Here is a 19,703-nt window from a genome sequence, read left to right as displayed (position 1 = left end):
ACAAGGGTTTTCATTGCCTCAAGAGAATACCAAAGGCACTCTACAAATTACTAATAGTTTAGTAAAGACAAAGGATTTACAACCATTAAACAAAAATTAAAATTCTTATATTTACATTCAGAAAATGTAATTTAAAAATACATATACCAGGCCAGGCACAGTGGCTCATACCTGTACTCCCAGCACTTTGGGAGGCTGAAGAAGGAGGTTCTCTTGAGACCAGGAGTTTGAGACCAGTCTGGGCAACATAGCAAGACCCTGTCTCTACAAAAAATTAAAAAATTAGCCCCCCATGGTGGTGCATGCCTGTAGTGCTAGCTACTCTGATGCCGAGGCTGGAAGATCGCTTGAGCCCAGAAGTTCAAAGCTGCAGTGAGCTATAATTGTGTCACTGCACTGTAGCCTGGGGCAACAGAGTGAGACCCTGTCTTAAAAAAAAAAAAAAAAAAAAAAAATTGATAGTAATGGCAATAATTATAAGGTTCCTAAGAATAAGCATAATAAAATATGTGAAAGACCAATGGAGATAAAATGAAAGCTTCATTAAAAAAGAAGATTTATAGAAATGGAGATAAATGTTCATGGAAGGGTCACCTCAATATCATAAAGATGACAGGTTAACCCTAAATAACTTTAAGACAATTAAAATAAAAATCCGGCCATAGCTTTTCATTGAAAACAAGAAAGAAAGCTTCTTTTCACATTTACATAAAATAGTAAAAGAAAAAGAAAATATAAGGCAGGACACATAGACCGTGGAACGGAATCAAGAGCCTAAACACAGAACCCCATGTGTGTGGGATTTTAGCAAATGGAGGAGGAGGGGATAATCTCTTCTCTATTCTCACTCTTGGTACTCTTAGTCATTCTCATGCCTTTCAGTGTCATCTGGAAACTGACTGCACCCAGATTTATATTGCTAGCCCAGACTTCTCTTTCTTGACCTCCAGACTAGTGTAATCAACTACCTACTTGACATTCATTCCCATTTATATAGGTAACAGGCATCTCAAATTAAAGCAATGCCAAACAACTCCTGACCTGCCCTTCTCCCTACTTTTTTTTCACAGTCTTTTTTTTTTTCTTTCAGTAAATGGCTTTTTTTTTTTTTCTTCCAGCTACCCAAGGCAAACACCCTGGAGTCATCCTTGACTTCCTTTTTCTCTCTCTCATAGCCCATATCAAATTCTCAGGAAATCCTGTTGATATTACCTTAGGAATGTATTTCTTAAAATCTTACCTTTCACTACTACCAACTTGACCAAAGCCACCTTTATCTCTCATCTGGATTTCCCAAGAGCTTCCTGATCATCATCTTACTTCTGTCCTTCCTCTCCACCTCCATTCTCCATGCCCTATTCTCAAAAAAGTTGCCAAAATACTCTTGAAAATGTCAAAGTATGTCACTTCTCTACTTAAACTGCTTCCTTAACTCTTTGACCTCATTTCTCACTGTCCTTATGTCCTCACTCACTGAAATTCATCTGACCTCTCCCCTTTGCTGGTCTGTGAATGGAATATCCCACGCCATGCCCCCAGGGCTTTTAACCTTGCCATTCCCATTAAGTGGAATGTTACTGGATAGGCATACAGGTGTGTCACCTTACCTGTTCAAAATCTTGGCTGAAATGCCTGCTTCCACTGGGGCCTTTCCTAACCACTTTAACAGTTAACACAACTCCCTACCTCCAAAAGTCTCTATCCTCTTCCCTTCTTTATTTTTCTTTTCTTTGCTTGTTTTGTTGCTGCTGTTGCTTGTTTTTTGAGATGGAGTCTCGCTCTGTCGCCCAGGCTGGAGTGCAGTGGCGCGATCTCGGCTCACTGCAAGCTCCGTCTCCCGGGTTCACGCCATTCTCCTGCCTCAGCCTCCGCCACCACGCCTGGCTAATTTTTTTTTTTTTTTTTTTTTTTTTTTTAGTAGAGACGGGATTTCACCGTGTTAGCCAGGATGGTCTCGATCTCCTGACCTTGTGATCCACCCGCCTCAGCCTCCTAAAGTGCTGGGATTACAGGCGTGAGCCACCGCGCCCGGCCCCTTCTTTATTTTTCTTCATAGCACTTATCAAACCCTGAACACTACATTTTTTTCATTTTTTTTTTTTCTTTTTTTTTTTTTTGAGACAGTCTAGCTCTGTCGCCCAGGCTGGAGGAGTGCAGTGGCTTGATCTCTGCTCACTGCAACCTCCACCTCCCAGGTTCAAGCGACTCTCCTGCCTCAGCCTCCCAAGTAGTTGGGACTACAGGCACGCACCACCACACTCAGCTAATTTTTGTATTTTTAGTAGAGACGGCGTTCCACTGTATTGAACAGTCTGGTCTCGAACTCCTGACCTCATGATCCACCCGCCTCGGCCTCCCAAAGTGCTGGGATTACAAGCGTGAGTCACCGCGCCTGGCCGAACACTACATTTTGACCTTCTTTATTCATTTATTATCTGTCATCTCCAACTAGAATGAACGTCTAGTCCCTAAGAACGGGAAATTTGTTATCTATTGAAACTTCAGGGCCTGGAACATAGCAGCACTCCAGTATTTGTTAAATAAATGAATTCATTTGAGCTTCTGCATATTTGAAATTTCATAAGTATATATAAATGGTAAGTAGTGATAGACTCAAAGGCAAGTATCATTAGGCAATTGTCTCCCATTCCCAAAAGACTTTCTAAGTCTACTAAATGATCTCTTTTTAATATGAAAGCAAAGTTATCTAAAAGGAAGGAGAAATCTTCAGTTTCTTCGACTTGGAGATTCTTTGCAATTTAAGATTTTTTTTTTCTTTCCTTTCAATGGACACTTAAGTTTTACATAAAACATTAAAACTTCTTGTTCAATGTAGTGGGATTAAGCTGTCGAAGGCAATCCCTAAACGTGAGGAAAATATGTTTCTGATCCCCCCAATTTTTTTTCTCCCTGCCCATCTTCTTTGGTTGTCCTGATGCTCCCCGCCCCTTTTTGTGTTTCTTGATTCCATGCTGAGAACTCACAACACAAACTCAAAGCCCACATTTGTGAGGTGCTTGGGTCAGGACTGCAACTAAAAATGGTTATTTTTTTTAGGTTTCTGGACCGCTCAGTACCAGCCTTTGGTTTTGCCTCAGAAGCAGGGAACTTCTCTAGCCCCTATTTTGCCTTCCAGCTATGATGCCACGACTCCAAATCATACCAGCGATTAGGAGGATCATTACCAGACACAAGGCCAGGTACGTTTAAAAAAATAAATAAACCAAGCGCAGGTGCACACGCCGAACACTCATCCCCAATCCCACTTTCCAATCCCACAGTAGATAACGAGAAATGAATTTGCTAGACTTTGTTCCTGCAGCAGTTGCTGTTACCAGAAACAAAGTTAGATTATATACAATCTACTCTTCATTGCTCTAAAAGTCCTCTCCCCCATGGCCCCCAGGCTGCCGCAATTCTCTAGTTTCTTATTCGTTATAAGCAGGGGATGGAGCTGACCCAAGTCGGCCTTCCCCTCCCAGGGCCTTCTCCTCTTGGTCTGGCCTCCATTTTAGATGCTAATTAACCCTCCCATTACCCTTTCAGGAGCAGGGAGTCCCCTTTTTCTCCGCCTCCAGCCTCAGCCTCAGCTTGGTTTTCCTCATTTCGGATTTTTCTACAACTCATTCCCAAAGAGTCACGCGTGACGACAATTTCCACTCTGCTATGTCAGCCTGGAGATGTCCCCCAAGTGATGGCATCTGCTCTCGGAAAGAAAGGTCATCGGTACCACGACCAGCCCCGCTAGCCCAGAGGGGCCGGTGAGCCCCAGTACAGTCACGGCGCGCGGCGGAGGCGAGGCCAGGGCGGCCCCCGCCCCTCCTGGCCGCTCCCCCTAGCCCCGCGCCGGCTCCTCCCTCCGGCCCTCGGCGGGCACCTGGCGGCGGCGGGCAGGGGGCGGCGCTGCGCGCGTCACGCGTCTGGGTGGGATAGCGGGCAGGTGACACCCGGCGGCCTCCTCCCCTTTCCAGCCCAGTCGGCGGCCGGGACAGCAGGGGCCGCTGTGAGGAGCTCCGCGCTCGCACTGCCAGCCGCCGCCCTCTCTCCCGCGCGCGCCGGGCGCTTCGGCTCGGCTCCCTGTGCGGTGAGTGCGGGGCTCCAGGCCGGCGGGCAGGGGCCAAACTTTCCCGGGGCGCCGAGGAGAAGAGACGCGGGAGGGAGGCAGAGCCGAGGGAAACGGCGTCGGGAGCGGCCGGATGGAGGAACCTGGGCGCGGCGAGCGAGAAGTGGGGCCCGGGTGCGGGGGCCCCGGGAGCCGGGCCAGGCCCTCCCTGGGCTCGGGAGGCGTTTAGGAAGTTCTGTCCCCGCCGCCTGCGCGTGGGGAGGGCCGAGGCCCTTTTCCGCCAGAGCGCGGGGCCGCGGCGCTCACCTGCGCCTTCTCCAGGAGCCCACTCCCGGCAGCATCCTGAAGGGAAGTCGGGCCCGGTGGGCGCGCTGCGGAGCGGAGCCTGGACTGGGGTCCCGCGCGGCGCCGGCTCTGCGGAGCGGGAGGGACAGAGGTGCTCGCCGGCGGGACTGGGAGGGAGAAGGACTTGCTCGACCTTGGACGCGGAGGTCATTGTCCCAGCTCCGGGGTCTGGTCTCGCTAGCCAGCCCTCCAAATTCCGGAGCCCCTTTCTTTCTGTTTCCTTCCTTCCCCTTTGGGCGCTTTTTTTGCTCCCGCGGCCGGATGAACTTGGGGCGCTGTCCCATCGGCTCCCCGAGCCGCATCCTGTCCCGGTGGCTGCTGCTGGCCGGGAGGAGGCTGATGAATACAGAGCCGTGGAACAGGTCCTGCCGGAGATGGAAACAGGAAAGCCTGTTGTTTTGTCGTCCCAGGTATCGTTGGTTCGTTGGGAAATGGGCTTTCTCCCTTCAAGTCAGCGCTGTTTCAGACTTCACCCGGTGCGGGGGAGAGCGCTCTTTGGAGCTCCCTGGGGAACTCGGGATGGGAAGGAGCGGGTCTTTACACCTGTCCCACTCCCTGTGTAGTTAGTCCCGCGCCGACTGAAGAACAGTTTTAGCGACCCGAGTTCCTCGCCAGTGGTCTTTTCCCTCTTGCTACGATCTCCCCTTGGAAAGCATATTCACTTTAACCCTGTGTTCTCGGATTACCCTTTATTTCGCTCCTCGCTTTTATTGCTTACGTGCTCCCAAAGGGTCATCGATACCTGGTGGCTGCGTCTGCGTTCTTACCGCGCACCAGCTTATTCAATTCCCTTTCTTTGTAGTTTCCCTTCGTACTACTGTTCAGAAATTGGTCTCCCCAAGGTCACTGAGAACCAAATAAAATCCACCCCTCACCCCGTGGCAGTCATTTATCAGTGCTTAGGTGCCAGGCACTGATATCAGTTCTTGTATTAAAGCTTTTAATCTTCACAACCATCCTGGGAAGTAGATATTAATATTATTCTCATTTTAATGATGAGGTAACTGAGGCACGGAGAGGTTAAGTAACTTACCCAAGGCCACACCCATCTCAGCAGTAGGAGATTCCAGCTCTGGAGTTCTGTCTCCAGCACTGGAGCTGTTAACCACTGTCCTACACTGCCTCACCTAGAGTTCCTTTGCTTGTCCTTATTTTCTGAAGTCCTGTGCTGTTTCAGGCATCGTTGACCAGGCTGTCAATCTCAGATCCCTCCTTTCCTTCTTATGTGTCTTTATACTAGTTTAGGATCCCCACACGCTCCCCCTGGCTTTTTTTTTTTTTTTTTTTAAGAAAAATAGATTTATGGGACTTTGTTACTTAATCTGTCACCTGTATTTATCTGGCTTAAGATTCTGTGCTTTCCATGTCTTCTTCAGTTTTAGTGTAACATCTCTCAGTGCACATTATAATATTCTACTTGGACTTGACTGGCTTTTCCCCAAAACAGCTCTAGATGCTCATTTGCATTAAGGGTCCTGCCATTATCCTGGTCTCCACGGCGTCTCATGCCATTCCTCTCCCATTCGTTAAATATGTTCTATCCAATTTTTACATGGTCTCTTCTAGCCTTTATCAGCCTCACCCATCCCATCCTCTCTTCACCACTCTCTTCCCCACTTTGAACACATCATATGCCCTTTTCTACTACTTGTTATCATCTTTTATGTTTGCTTTCCACAAAAAGATTGCAAACAGCTTAGGACATTAAATCTTCAGGCCTTACAGCTAGTAGTTGCTTGATACATATAGAATATGATACAGTATAAATTTTGGTAGCACGGATCAGGCAGGTTTGATGATGGTGGAAATTTTTAAGCCAGGTTTTACAGGATGTTAAGGAGTTTGCATTGGTAAACGTGGAGGAGCTGGTAGACATTGTAGATGAAGGAGAGAAAGGCCTGTGTTCACTCTGTTGTCACAAACAGGTAGCCTGCTGTTCTGATGAAACATTACATTTAGAGGTATAATGAAGCAGGGCAAATCAGCGGAGAACCATTTATCCTTATCTTGACAAAACAAAATATGAAAACGCAGAAAGTTAAGAAAAAAACCCTTTTTATTGGAAAACAGCACATACATAAAAGTGCATAAAACATAAATGGACAGATTAACACAGTAGATGTATTCAGCAGTAGAATGACTGCGTTATTCTGGCCATAGATAGGCTACAGTCAGGCCAAATAGGAATCTTTTCACAAAACCTGTGTAAGGTGAAGTGAGCCTGGACTGCTCCCAAGAGGCATTGCCAAGAAAGAATTGGCTGTGCATGGAGAGGCTTGAGGAGAGGAGAAAATGAGACTGGAAATTGGTACCAAAAGGGTAAAATCAAGGAGCCAAGAAGAGAGTTCTGACCCACTGAGCATAATTCTACCACAATGAATATTTAACCAGGGTGCTTTTGTCTCTCTCTTTTTTTCTATGCGTATTTTCCTACATCATACTCCATATAGAATTTTAGTATTCTCTGGCTGGGCACAGTGGTTCACACCTGTAATCCCAGCACTTTGGAAGGATGTGCCAGGTGGATCACCTGAGGTCAGGAGTTTGAGACCAGCCTGGCCAAAATGGTGAAACCCCGTCTCTACTAAAAATACAAAAGTTAGCTGGGTGTGGTGGCACATGCCTGTAATCCCAGCTACTTGGGAGACTGAGGCAGGAGAATTGCTTGAACAGAGGTTGCAGTGAGCTGAGATCATGCCACTGCACTCCAGCCTGGGCAACAAAGGAGACTGTCTAAAAAAAAAAAAAAGGAAAGGATTTTTTTTTTAGTATTCTGTGTTTTCCATATAATACCTAGTAAGCATTTTTCATCTTATATAATTTTCAGAACTCATATTGTTTGTATTCTAGTAATTATAATGTGATTTACTTAACTAAAACTCTATTGTTGGACAAGTATATTAGCAACAAATTATAAACAACCTAAGTTATAGTAATACTTATCTTTGCAACTGTATCATTTTACAAATTGGGACTCGTTTCCTAATGATACTGTTCCAGAAGTAGAATTACTTTGTCAGCAAGTATGGTTATTTTTATGGTTCTCAGTACGCATTGTCAGATTCCTAAAAGCCATTTTAAAAAGAGGATCAATGCATTTTGCCTAACTTTTCTCTCTATGAAGTAACAGCAATTCAATTAAACATGAACAGTATTGTTAAAAATGTTGTATCAGTGTCCTCAGGCTGCCATAACAAAGTACCACAAACCGGGTAGCTTGAAAAAACAGCAGTTTATTGTCTCAGTTCTGGAGGCTACAAGTCTAAAATTAGGGTGTCAGCAGTGTTGAATCCTTCTGAAAGCTCTGGGGGAGAATTTGTTCCATGCTTCTCCTAGGTTCTGGTGACAGCAGCAATCTCTGGCATTCCTTGTGCCAGCATCACTCTAATCTCTGCCTCTGTCTTCATATGCATTCTCCCTTTGTGTCTGTGTCTTCACCTAACCATCTTATAAATACACCAGTCATATTGGATTTAGGGCCCACCCCACTCCAGTATGACCTCATTTTAACATCTGTAAAAATTCAATTTCCAAATAATAGGACACTGTGAGGTATTGGGGGTTAGGATTTCAACATATCCTCTTTGGGGCACACAATTCAGCCAGCCATAGGGTCTTCAAATATGCATAAAAGAAAGCCTCTATCTGCAAATAATTTCTAGACAAATTGAGAAAGTAAGATTTTTTCTAATGTTTGAGATTTGTTTATTCTCCATGATGTGCCACTTGTGCTTATCAGTTTTAAGATACGGAAGGATGTTTTTCTTTTCCCCCAAGACAGGGTCTCTGTCACCCAGGCGGGAGTGCAGTGGCACAATCATGGCTTTCTGCAGCCTCAATCCCCAGACTCAAGCAATCCGCCCACGTCAGCCTCCCCAGTAGCTGGGACTACAGACACGTGTCACCATGCCCGGCTAATTTTTTGTGTATTTTATAGAGACAGAGTCTCACTATGTTGCCCAAATTGGTCTTGAACTCCTGGGCTGAAGTGATTCTTCTGTCTCAGCTTCCCAAAGTGCTAGGATTACAGATGTGAGCCATTGTACATGGCCTGGAAGGATGCTATTTACCAAACACATAATTCTGGAGCCATGGTAAATGTTAGCATGTTAAACTGAGAATAGCCAGAATTTCAATAAGATACATCATATAGGATGGAAAGAAGCATGCCATAAACATAGTTTTAGAAATATGTCTTACATGTGTTTCAGTGACTCATCCAGTTTTGACCAGGCAGTTACGAAAAGTTGAAAACTAATACCAGTTAGGCATTTTATAACATTGGTCTTCTAAAAAATTTGAAATTTCCGTTATTTCTAATTGGTTTCTAAAAGTACATATTATTACACTGGCAAGTGAAATCACTGTTTTTGTAAATGATAGAAGTTGACATACCATCGTAATTTCCTTTCTTTTTTTTTTTTTTTTTGAGACGGAATCTTGCTCTGTCGACCAGTAAAGTGGTGCAATCTTGGCTCACTGCAACTTCTGTCTCCCCGGTTCAGCGATTCTCCTGCCGCAGCTTCCTGAGTAGCTGGGACTACAGGCTTATGCCACCATGGCCAGCTAATTTTTTATTTATCTATTTTTGGTAGAGATGGGGTTTCACCATGTTGCCCAGTCTATTCTCGAACTCCTGAACTCAGGTGATGATCCGCTCTCCTCAGCCTCCCAAAGTGCTGGGATTACAGGCATGAGCCATCATGCCTGGCCCATCATAAATATATGCATATATATATATATATATATTTTTAGACAGTGTTTTACTCTTGTCGCCCAGGCTGGAGTGCAATGGCACCATCTCTAGCCACTGCAACCTCTGCCTCCTGCGTTCGAGTGATTCTCCAGCCTCAGCCTCCTGAGTAGCTGGGATTACAGGCGCTCACCACCATGCACGACTAATTTTTATGTTTTTAGTAGAGACAGAGTTTCACTATGTTGGCCGGGCTGCTCTTGAACTCTTGACCTCAGGTGATCTGCCCTCCTCAGCTTCCCAAAGTGCTGGGATTACAGGCATGAGCCACTACGCCTGACCCCTAAATATTTTTATACAGACTATTATTCAAATGAAATAAGTTTCCACATAGCTTACAAGTTCCCCATGTTAAAGACAAATCTTAATCAATCTGGATAAGCAGCTACTTAAGCCATGAACACCAGCAGCCCTGCTTCCTGGACTTTCTAATATAGGGTAATAGAGCCAAACCTAGATAAAACTGGGGAGTTTCAGAAGCTGCATACTCAACAAACATTTGAGTGTTAGCTTTGTGTCAGGCAAAGTGGCTGGCAGGATGCTAAAGCCAGTCCAGGTCCATATGAATTATAGATAAGTAAACATAAGTTACAAAATTACAGTTCAGTATGATAAACTGTGCTGTGATATACACACACCAGGTCCTGGGGAAGCAAGGCAGAGGTGGGCAGACAGGAAGTCCTTCTGAGAGGAGAGAAGGAAGAGTGTGAGTTAGGGCAGCTGAGAAATGGAATGAGGAGTGGGAAATAGAATCTAGGAAGAGAGAGTGCAGGTGCAATCAGGCAAATGCAGATACTTTAAAGTAACCAAGAAGAGGGTGTAAGTTGAAGTTGCCTAGGCATGTAGAGGGCAGGCTTACTGAGAGCGTTGTTTTACCCCAAAAAGGTTTTGGATTTTGTCATAACGTCACTGGGGAATCCTGGGAAGCCTATAAGAAGGAAAAGGATCTGTTAAGTTTTGTATCTCTCTGGTGCTTGTCATTTCACCTTTATGAAACCTCTCCTCCTCCCATCAAGCCTTTATCTCCTTCCTTTCCCTATCTGATTTGGAAAGGACAGCTACCTTCCTTGTTTACATTAGATATCTTTTTTTTTTTTTTTTTTTTTTGAGGCAGAGTTTCGCTCCTGTTGCCCAGGCTGGAGTGCAATGATGTGATTTCAGCTCACTGCAACCTCTGCCTCCCGTGTTCAAGTGATTCTCCTGCCTCAGCCTCCCAAGTAGCTGGGATTACAGGCATGCACCATCATGCCTGGCTAATTTTGTATTTTTAGTAGAGATGGGGTTTCTCCATGTTAGGTCAGGCTGGTCTCAAACTCCTGCCCTCAGGCAACGCACCTGCCTTGGCCTCCTAAAGTGCTGGGATTACAGGCGTGAGCCACTGTGCCCAGCCGACATTAAATATCTTGATTATGCTTAGCTTGCATGTGAATTTTGAAACAGAAAATCAACTTCATAGGCATCATCTGTACCTCTGTCCTTACAGGATACTCAAGGCTGCATTTACATTTAAAACATCTTATTGAAAATTATGGGGTGAGAGGTTTGTCATCTTTTAGGCATAAGTAATAGTTGCAATGAGTTTTGTTTTGTTTTGTTTTGTTTTGTTTTGTTTTGAGACAGAGTCTCACTGTGTCACCCAGTCTGAAGGGCAATGTTGCGATCTCAGCTCACTGCAACCTCTGCCTCCCAGGTTCAAGCAATTCTTCTGGTTCAGCCTCCTGACAAGCTGGGATGACAGGCGCCCCTCCCACGCCTCCCCACCATGCCCGACTAATTTTTGTATTTTTAGTAGAGACAGGATTTCACCATGTTAGCCAGGCTGGTGTCGACTCCCGATCTCAGGTGATCTGCCCACCTCGGCCTCCCAAAGTGCTGGAATTACAGGCATGAGCCGCCGCGTCCGTCCTGCAGTGAGTCTCTTTACATGTATTTTCTAATGAATCTTTTGAAGCCAGCAAAGTCTGGCTTATCATATGCACAGGTACAGAAAGGTGAAGAAAGCAGAAAGGGTGCTCAGGCTACACTATTAGAAGTATGCAGCCAGGGTTTCAACTGAGGTGTAATTACAAGGTTTAGGTTCTTCCCACTCTGAATACTTACTCTGTGGATTGATATATTTGAGAATATAGGAGGCCCTAGGACTCTGATATCTTACAATAGTTTTGTGAGGGCATAAGGGCAACCATAAAAATAAATACAGACTTTTTAGGGTCAATGGTAGAAATGTGAGATCTAGACAAAGAGAGTTTCATTAGCAGCCCTTAATCTAAATGCAGCCCCATCCCCCAACTCTTCTCCTTCTTTCTCTCCCAAATTTTTGGGTTTTGTCCTAATAGCACATTTGTGATTTGTTTGTGTGTTTATTTTAATTAAATGCTCTAACAAGGGCAGAACAAAAGTAAAGGGCACTTATTACTTAAAGGTGACTTATTTTAAGTCTGTTCAGGGACTTCTCTGTCCCTCATCTTACCTGTCTTTTTGTGCCTTCTTCAGGCAGACAGTGCTGTGCTGCATCCTGCAGGACAGAAAGATTTATGTCTCAGAAATAAATCAGCCATTGAACAATGTTGACCCACATTTTAATCACTCTGCCGCTTATCATTCAGTTAGCTAGAAAGCACAGCTGATAGCTTCATCCTTCATCCTCTTCTTTGTAATTCTAACAGGTGTGACTTTAACTTGCAGAAAGAAAGAAGATAGAAATGGCATTCCTAGGAATCCAGAGTCCAGTGACTGATTATTCAGTAGCTTAGGGTGAGTTCCTAAGCAAATGTGGAATGGAATTTTTTAAATCAAGCTGTGAGAACCACTATTCATTGTTCAAAAGGAAAAAAATGGTAGTGGATGTGATATTTAACATAAAATATAGTCAGTGTTTTTAAATAAAGTGTGTGTGTGTGTGTGTGTGTGTGTGTGTGTGTGAATATGGTTGAACATATGCAGTTGCTCTTTCTATAGGTGAATAAACAGTTGGATGTTGGCAGTTTGCATGTGGTTCATCCTGATTCAAATACAATCCCGTTGACATCTAACAGTTGACCAATGAGCCTATACTCTTCATTTCCCTATAAGCACATGGGGTGGTGCCCAGGCATGGTGAACACTGGCTTCTAGTAGTCTCCTTCCTTCTCCAACTGCTGGGTTATTGGCTTAACAACAATTTATTGTATTTATTGAAAACATGTTAGTGCCAGTTATACTTGTTATTGTGATAGATAATTTAGATGTGCATAAACTTATGAAATGTAAGTGCAAAAAAAGAATATTGTTATTATGAAAGGAATGTTGAATTCTTTGGAAAGGTTCCATAAAAGTGAGTCACTAAGGGGTCAGGAAAACTAAAAAAATCAGAAAGATGGCTGGGTGTAACAGCTCATGCCTGTAATTCCACCATTTTGGGAAGCCTAGGTGGGAGGATCACTTGAGGACAAGAGTTCAAGACGAGCCTGGGCAACATAGTGAGACATCCATCTCTACAAAAAATTTTAAAATTACGGGGTGTGGTGGCATGCATCTGTAGTCCTAGCTACTCCAGAGGCTGAAGTGGGAGAATCCCTTAAGTCCAGGAGGTTGAGGCTGCAGTGAGCTATGATTGCACCACTGTACTTCAGCCTCGATGACAGAGTGAGACCCTGTCTAAAAAAAATTTTTTTAAATAAAAAAAACAGAAATTGTAAAAATTTGAAAAATATCCTGAGCTTGCCAGAAAAGTGTGTGTAGTTGTGTTATTTTATTTTGTTTTGTTTTGTTTTCAATTCACTTAGAAAGTTAAAATTGGAAACTGTAGAAGATAAGTTCTAGGTATGGTTTATATCGGAAAAATATTGGTGAGGAGCTCTTCCCCAAGGACAGCCTTGGGACTACTTTGTCTTTTTTTTTTTCCCCAAGATGGGATCTCACTGTGTCACCCAGGCTGGAATGCAGTGGCATGGTCTCAGCTGCTGCAACCTCTGCCTGCTGGGCTCAGTTGATCCTCCCAGGCTCAATTAATCCTCCCACCTCAGTCTCCCATGTAACTGGGACTACAGGTGTGCACCACCACACCCGGCTAATTTTTGTGTTTTGGTAGAGACAGGGTTTTGCTATGTTGCCCAGGCTCGTCTTGAACTCCAGAGCTTAAGTGATCTACCCGCCTTGGCCTCCCAAAGTGCTGGAATTACAGGTGTGAACCACTGTGCCCAGCCCTTGGGACTACTTTGGAAAATTGGAGAATTAATACCTATTTATATTTTTTAAGAAAAAGTAAATGTTTATAGTATCTAAATAAATTTTTGATTCTTTGCTATAAATAAATTTTTAACAATCAACTAATCAAAACTAGTCAGAATTCCTGCTCCTGTTAGTCTGACTGTAATAGTTTACGCTATAGTGTAGTACATAGTCAGAACCTTCACTTAGCATACCGTACTAATGGTATATAATCAACTCATACTTCTTATTTTATGTGATTTTTTGAGAGACAGTGTCTTACCGTGTTGCCCAAACTGATCTCAAACTTCTGGCATCAAACATTCCTCCCATCTCAGCCTCCCAAGTAGCTGGGATTACAGGTTTAAGCTACTCTGCCTGGCTCATGCTTCTTATTTTAAATTGGGCTTTCATTAGTAACATCTATATAACATTTAAGTTTATTTTAATAATGTGAACCAATATGCAGAACTTAGAGCTGGTTCCTACCTGCATTAAATGGCTTACATAAAAACTGAAAGCAAAAATACATAGTATAACATTAGCTAGAGTTTATTAAACTTGAAAAATTTATTAGTGTTATTAAACTGACAAGTTGAATTGGTCAAGGTGTAACTTATTTTAGATTCAAACAGTAGTTATAAAAGTATAGTTATGCTTTTCTGAAGTATGAGGTTGATGAAAAAAGGCCAAACTTAAAAAAATATAAAAATAAAATGATATTTTACAATAATAAAATATAAAATGATATTTTATGCTTTTATAATTTTAATTTTATACTTTTATAATTATAAAATATCATTTTGTATTTTATAACATTAGCAATTAAGCACTGGCTATATTCCAACCACTGTGCTAAAGTCTACTTATGCCTTATCTCATTTAATCCTCACAGAAGCCCTAGAAGGTGGTATTGTTCCCATGTTATAAGCAAGGAAACTGATACAAATGGAAGTGAAGAACCTTGCCCAAGGTCACGTGATTAGTGATAGCACTGGGAATCAGACCTAGTTTAGTCTGAACTTCAGTGCTCGTGCGCTTACTACTTTATAACTTAGTACTTTAAAACTGAATTTAATTTCTGATGTAGGTTTAATTTTTTTTTTCTTTTTTTAGTGTAAACAACTTATTTGAGAGGTAATCCTAGACAGTACCACAAGTTGGGGAGTGGGGAAGTGAGACAGGAAAAGGAGGCAGCCAACACAGGGAGTGTTAATGAAGAGTCTACTATCTCTGTGGACACCTGGCACTCAGTCCCAAGGGACATCTCTCATCATTGTCCCACCCAAGGAGCTGAGAAGTGAAGCTTTTGCTGGGACATGAGCATGTTGGTCGTTTTTCAGAGAAACATTCGTGTTTTGAGCTGCAAAGGACCTGAGGGGTCATTCAGGCTGACCTTTTATGCTGTTGAGGACATGATGCCATTTCATTTTAGCCAAGATCACAAGCCTATTTAGTATGTTGGGACCAGAAACAAGTTCTCCCAACTAGAGCCCAGGTGCTAACTGATAGTCATATTTTCATCATTAGCCTTAATTCTGAATATGACTTGACACTAAATTTTTGAAGCTCTTGGATTGCCCACCTCCATCTTTGTCTACAAGTAACAACATTAATTACTCCTACAGATGTTACTGTAGAATATGTTACTGTAGACTTACTGTAGAATATGGCAGGGCAAGGATTATGCTTCCCCCATATTACAAGTACAGAAACTGAAGCTTGAGTCAATGCAATGCTGTGCCTAGTCCTGAGGCCCATGTATTATAAAACCTAAGCCTGAACCATGAGTAAAGGTGTGAAAGAAGAAGCGGTATTATTTTAGCAGATGTGACTAAATTACCTAGCCCAAGCCCTGGACTTTATCTAACAGCCCTCTTCCTTTTCTCATTCTCTGCCCTTAGCACTTGAGTTTATCCCCATTAGGTGACTGCCTGAGTATCTCACTCATGGAAGTGGCACTTTTGGAGTTGGGAAGGGGCAAGGTTAATGGAGAGTTAGTGCACATTGCTTTGGTGTGCACTCTCAAAAAAAAAAAAAATCCGGCCAGGCATGGTGGCTCATGCCTGTAATCCCAGCACTTTGGGAGCCCGAGGCAGGCAGATCACGGGTCAAGAGATCGAGACCATCCTGGCCAACATGGTGAAACTCCATCTCTACCAAAAATACAAAAATGAGCTGTGTGTGGTGGTGGGCGCCTGTAATCCCAGTAACTTGGGAGGCTAATGCAAGAGAATCGCTTGAACCCGGGAGGCGGAGGTTGCAGTGAGCCTAGATAGCACCACGGCACTCCAGCCTGGGCAACAGAGCAAGACTGTCTCAAAAAAAAAAAAAAAAAAAAAAAAAAAATCTATCAATCCCCAGTCCTTTGGTTTTACTATTTCATCAGTAGACAGAGCACAGAGCAAGTATGAGTTGCCATCTCCTTATTAATAGGCAAATATATGTTGCTGCTCAATTCTGATTGCAACACTGCATGTGGCGTGTGCTCTAAACTCACTTTTAGAGACCAAAAATTCTGAGGCTCCAAGAAATTTAAGTGAATTTCCCCAAGGACACCTGAGTGGTGGCTGGCAGACCTGGATTCCTAGAATATAAAGATTCTGACTATACATCTTGCTGCTTACTACATGTTGCCTTAGAGTTTATTTTCTTATCTTCAGAAAAAAAGTGCTGGTTTGGGAGAGGCAGCCAATATGCTTATGAAATAGGAATATTGCAAATTTTAAATATGATCATATATAATTCACATTCTACTTTTTTCCCAGAAAGACTTGAAATACTTGCAATAAATATATTAAGATCTGAGCATAGAAGGGGAAAATCTAGGTAATGCAGTTGTGATAAATGGAACACTAGATTTTAATGGTTAGCCAAGAGCTTATATTGAAAGAGTTACCACAACTCTAATGGTTTGTTTTTTGCTTTTTAAAAAGCATGAATATGATGGCCGGGCGCGGTGGCTCACGCCTGTAATCCCAGCACTTTGGGAGGCTGAGGCGGGTGGATCACCTGAGGTCAGGAGTTCAAGACCATGCTGGCCAACATGGGAAAACCCTGTCTCTACTAAAAATACAAAAATTAGCCGGGCGTGATGGTAGGCACCTGTAATCCCAGCTACTCAGGAGGCTGAGGCAGGAGAATCGCTTGAACCCGGGAGGCGGAGGTTGCAGTGAATCGTAATCTCGCCACTGCACTCCAGCCTGGGCAACAGAGTGAGACTCTTGTCTCAAAAAAAAAAAAAAAAAAAAGCATAAATATATAAGATACTTTTGTTAGAAGTAAAGTGCAAAAGGAATTTATCAAGTTGGCTCTAATAAAGAGGGTCTTGAATCGCTTTATGGATAATACTTTAACAGTTTTGCTGAAGATGCAAAGATATTTTAAAAATTAATATTGGTTCTTGATAACTCACTAATTGTGAATGTTAATGAAGGTAAACTCTTTGAAAGCATTTCTCTAAAAACTCCAGGGCTAGGCTAATAAGATTATCCTGATGATGTATACAATAAAAACTCTAGCGCTAGATGGAGCAGAGCCTTTTAAAACTTCAGGCTGCTCTATGGATGGACTTCAGAAGGTCCATAAACTCCCAAAACATCCCATTTGTGTATTTATGTAATCTCTGGAGAGGTGACCCATAGCACCATAGTCTCAAATTTTAAAAGCTATTATTTAGAAAGGGATGAAATAATATATGTAAAATGTTTAGTAAAACTTAACTTACTGTATGCATTATAAAGGGTTGATCTTTAATGATAATATTGAAATTAGGCAAATTATGTTGACATGAACCGACTGTACAGACTTTATCCATGTTATAAGGACATGATTATTATAGTCAGACAGTAGAAAAAAGGTAATCTCCTGTGTCCATAGTAGTTTCCTTTCTGTTGTCCTACTTGTCTAGGAAGAAAGGTTTTTACTTTTTACATGTTAAATCAGTATTCATTCATTTATGTAATAAACATTAGCTATTTGCAATGTGTTAGACACTGGACATATGAAATCTAGAAGTCATCTCTCCTCATTTTTTCTCTTTCTCATGCCCATATGTAAATTAGTAGCACTCATGTCAGCTATGTCAACAAAATACATCCTGAACCATCTACTTCAGGAAACTCCTACTCCTGCTGTATTACCACAATCAATTCTCTACCAAGCAAAAATTATTTTTTAAAATGTAAGACAGATCATGTCACTGCTTTGCTTAAAAGCCTCTGATGAGAGTTCCAGTTTCACAAGCTGAAGAGTTCTAGAGATGCATGGTAATGATGGTTGCACAACAGTCTGAATGTATTTCATTTAATACTGAAATATACTTTTGAAAATGGTTAAGATGGTAAATTTTATTTGTATTTTACTGTAAATTTTAAAATTGGAAAATGAATAGTCATACTACCAAAAAAAAAAAAAGAAAGAAAAAAAAAGCCTCTGATGGTTTCCTCTTGTACCCAGAATGAAACCCAGGTACCTTACTGAGGTTGGAAGACCATCAGTGCCCATCTCTCTGTGCCATCCAGCATCACTGTCCTTGTGCTCTGCTTTCTGTTCCTCTGCTGTTGTCCTTCAGGACCACTCGGCTGCCACATCCTCCCCAGTATTCTAGCTCTTTCTCACTACCCTTCTACTATTACAGCCCTCTGCCCCGGTTACTATCACTTCACTCTGTTGCACTTTATTTTCGTCATCACTTTTGCCACTATTTGTCTTATTTTTATGTTTGTATCTGTTTACTTGTATGTCTTCCCACACGAATGTAACTTAATGAGAGCAGGGATCTCACTGTATCCCTAGTGTCAAGAAGGCTGCTTGGCACATAGCAGGTACCAAATATTTGTTGAATAAATGAATAGAGACATGGTCCCGTACCTCAAGGACCTGACAGTTTCTGATACTGTCTGATTCTCAGGAGCCCTGAGCTGTGACTGTGAGCAAGGACTTTAAGAACCTGTCAGCCAGGCCTCATGTAGAGAATAGACAATGATTTCTCAAAATGAAATGATCGGGAGAGGAGAAAGAGGAGCAGATGATGTAGGAGGCAAAGAGCCAAAATTACAGTAAATGTTTCCTCTATTCAAGGGTAGAATAAACTTTTTCTCTCTTCTATCTCCCTGCCCATCTAAAATAAAAACAAGAGAAAACAAAAATAAAACTATATATCAGTAGCCACTCATGAACCTTGCCTAAGCCAAATGTAAAATGAAAGTGGTGTAAGATATTGTATGTCACGTTCCCAGAAATGCCTGACTCCTGTGCATCATCTGCCCTTAGAGAGCCCATTATGAGCACTCAGTTGTGTGAGTCAATATGTCTGCCTTGCCAGAATGAGACCAAAATCTTACCAGCCTTTCCATCATTCCAGAATTATCTTCTTCTCTAGTATGCCTTTCTCCTATGACAATCAAAACTCACTCTTTCCATCCTGCTGTCACAGACAGTTAGATTTATAGACAACTAGGCTTTTGTGTTCATGTGTTCATTAATATTTTTCATGGTAAATATAAAAGATAGAGGGACTTATGATATAGACAGATTTTTTGTACTTGGCATGCAAAAATCTTCCATGTAATCAGAAAAATCAGATCGTTTTCTGACTGTATTAATAATATATGCTGACTTTAGAAATATAGAAAACTTATAACAGAAAATAACAAATAAAACAAACTTAAACAACAAAGAAAACAGATATTTTACCAACCAGAAATAACAATTGCTAACATTTTGATAAACTGGTTTACAGCTTCTTGTAGCCTTTTTAAAAAGGCTCTTGAAGTTTTTCTTGAGGAAAAGAATTGGGAAATATTTAGATGAGGAACAAGAACCATCTCCTAGTATGTTTTTTTTGTAAGCTCTAAACATAAAATATAAACCTTTCCAACATAAACATTTTATTTCTTTCTTAAAAACTCTTATTATAGAAATTTCTAAACATTTATAAAAGTAGAATGATGTAATGAACTGATATACTCATCACTTAGAATCATGGCTAATCTTATTTCCTCTGTAAATATTTCAGTATACCTCTAAAAATAAGGACTTCAAAAAATTACAGCCATACCATTATCATGCCTAAGAAGTTAAAAATAGTCCCTTACTGTCATCATATAGTCAATCAACCTGAAAATTTTTAAAAACCACCACTTTATTATGACTAAAGTAGTGAGAGATTCTTGGGTAATAGGATGATATGCAGTCTAAGGAGTAAATTGTATAAATAATCACAAGAAAAGTTTTAAAACAATAGAAGTAATTTATTTAGCTGTGCTTACTGCATGTAGATAACTATTAATACATTGGTAAACAATGTGTCATTTTATATTTTAATAACTTTGCTATTTCTTTATTGTCATG

The 19,703-nt window shown here is 41.9% G+C and overlaps 1 protein-coding gene across 5 annotated transcripts in view; it reads left to right on the top strand.

Annotated features, from left to right (window-relative positions):
* The first annotated feature begins 3,854 nt into the window (after positions 1–3,854).
* The window catches only part of ELOVL7 (ELOVL fatty acid elongase 7), a 97,288-nt gene continuing 81,439 nt past the window's right edge, over positions 3,855–19,703 (top strand). For 3 of the 5 annotated variants that reach the window (XM_025389262.1, XM_025389264.1, XM_025389263.1), the window contains exon 1: positions 3,972–4,084. The gene's annotated coding sequence lies outside the window, so the exon portion shown is untranslated. Of the gene's footprint in view, positions 4,085–4,701; positions 4,819–19,703 lie in introns of those variants that run through there. The other 2 variants (XM_025389260.1, XM_025389261.1) reach the window with 2 other exon arrangements.

This window comes from Theropithecus gelada, chromosome 6 (assembly GCF_003255815.1).
Source record: "Theropithecus gelada isolate Dixy chromosome 6, Tgel_1.0, whole genome shotgun sequence".
Taxonomy (NCBI): domain Eukaryota; kingdom Metazoa; phylum Chordata; class Mammalia; order Primates; family Cercopithecidae; genus Theropithecus; species Theropithecus gelada.
This window is presented reverse-complemented; position numbering and strand designations above follow the sequence as displayed.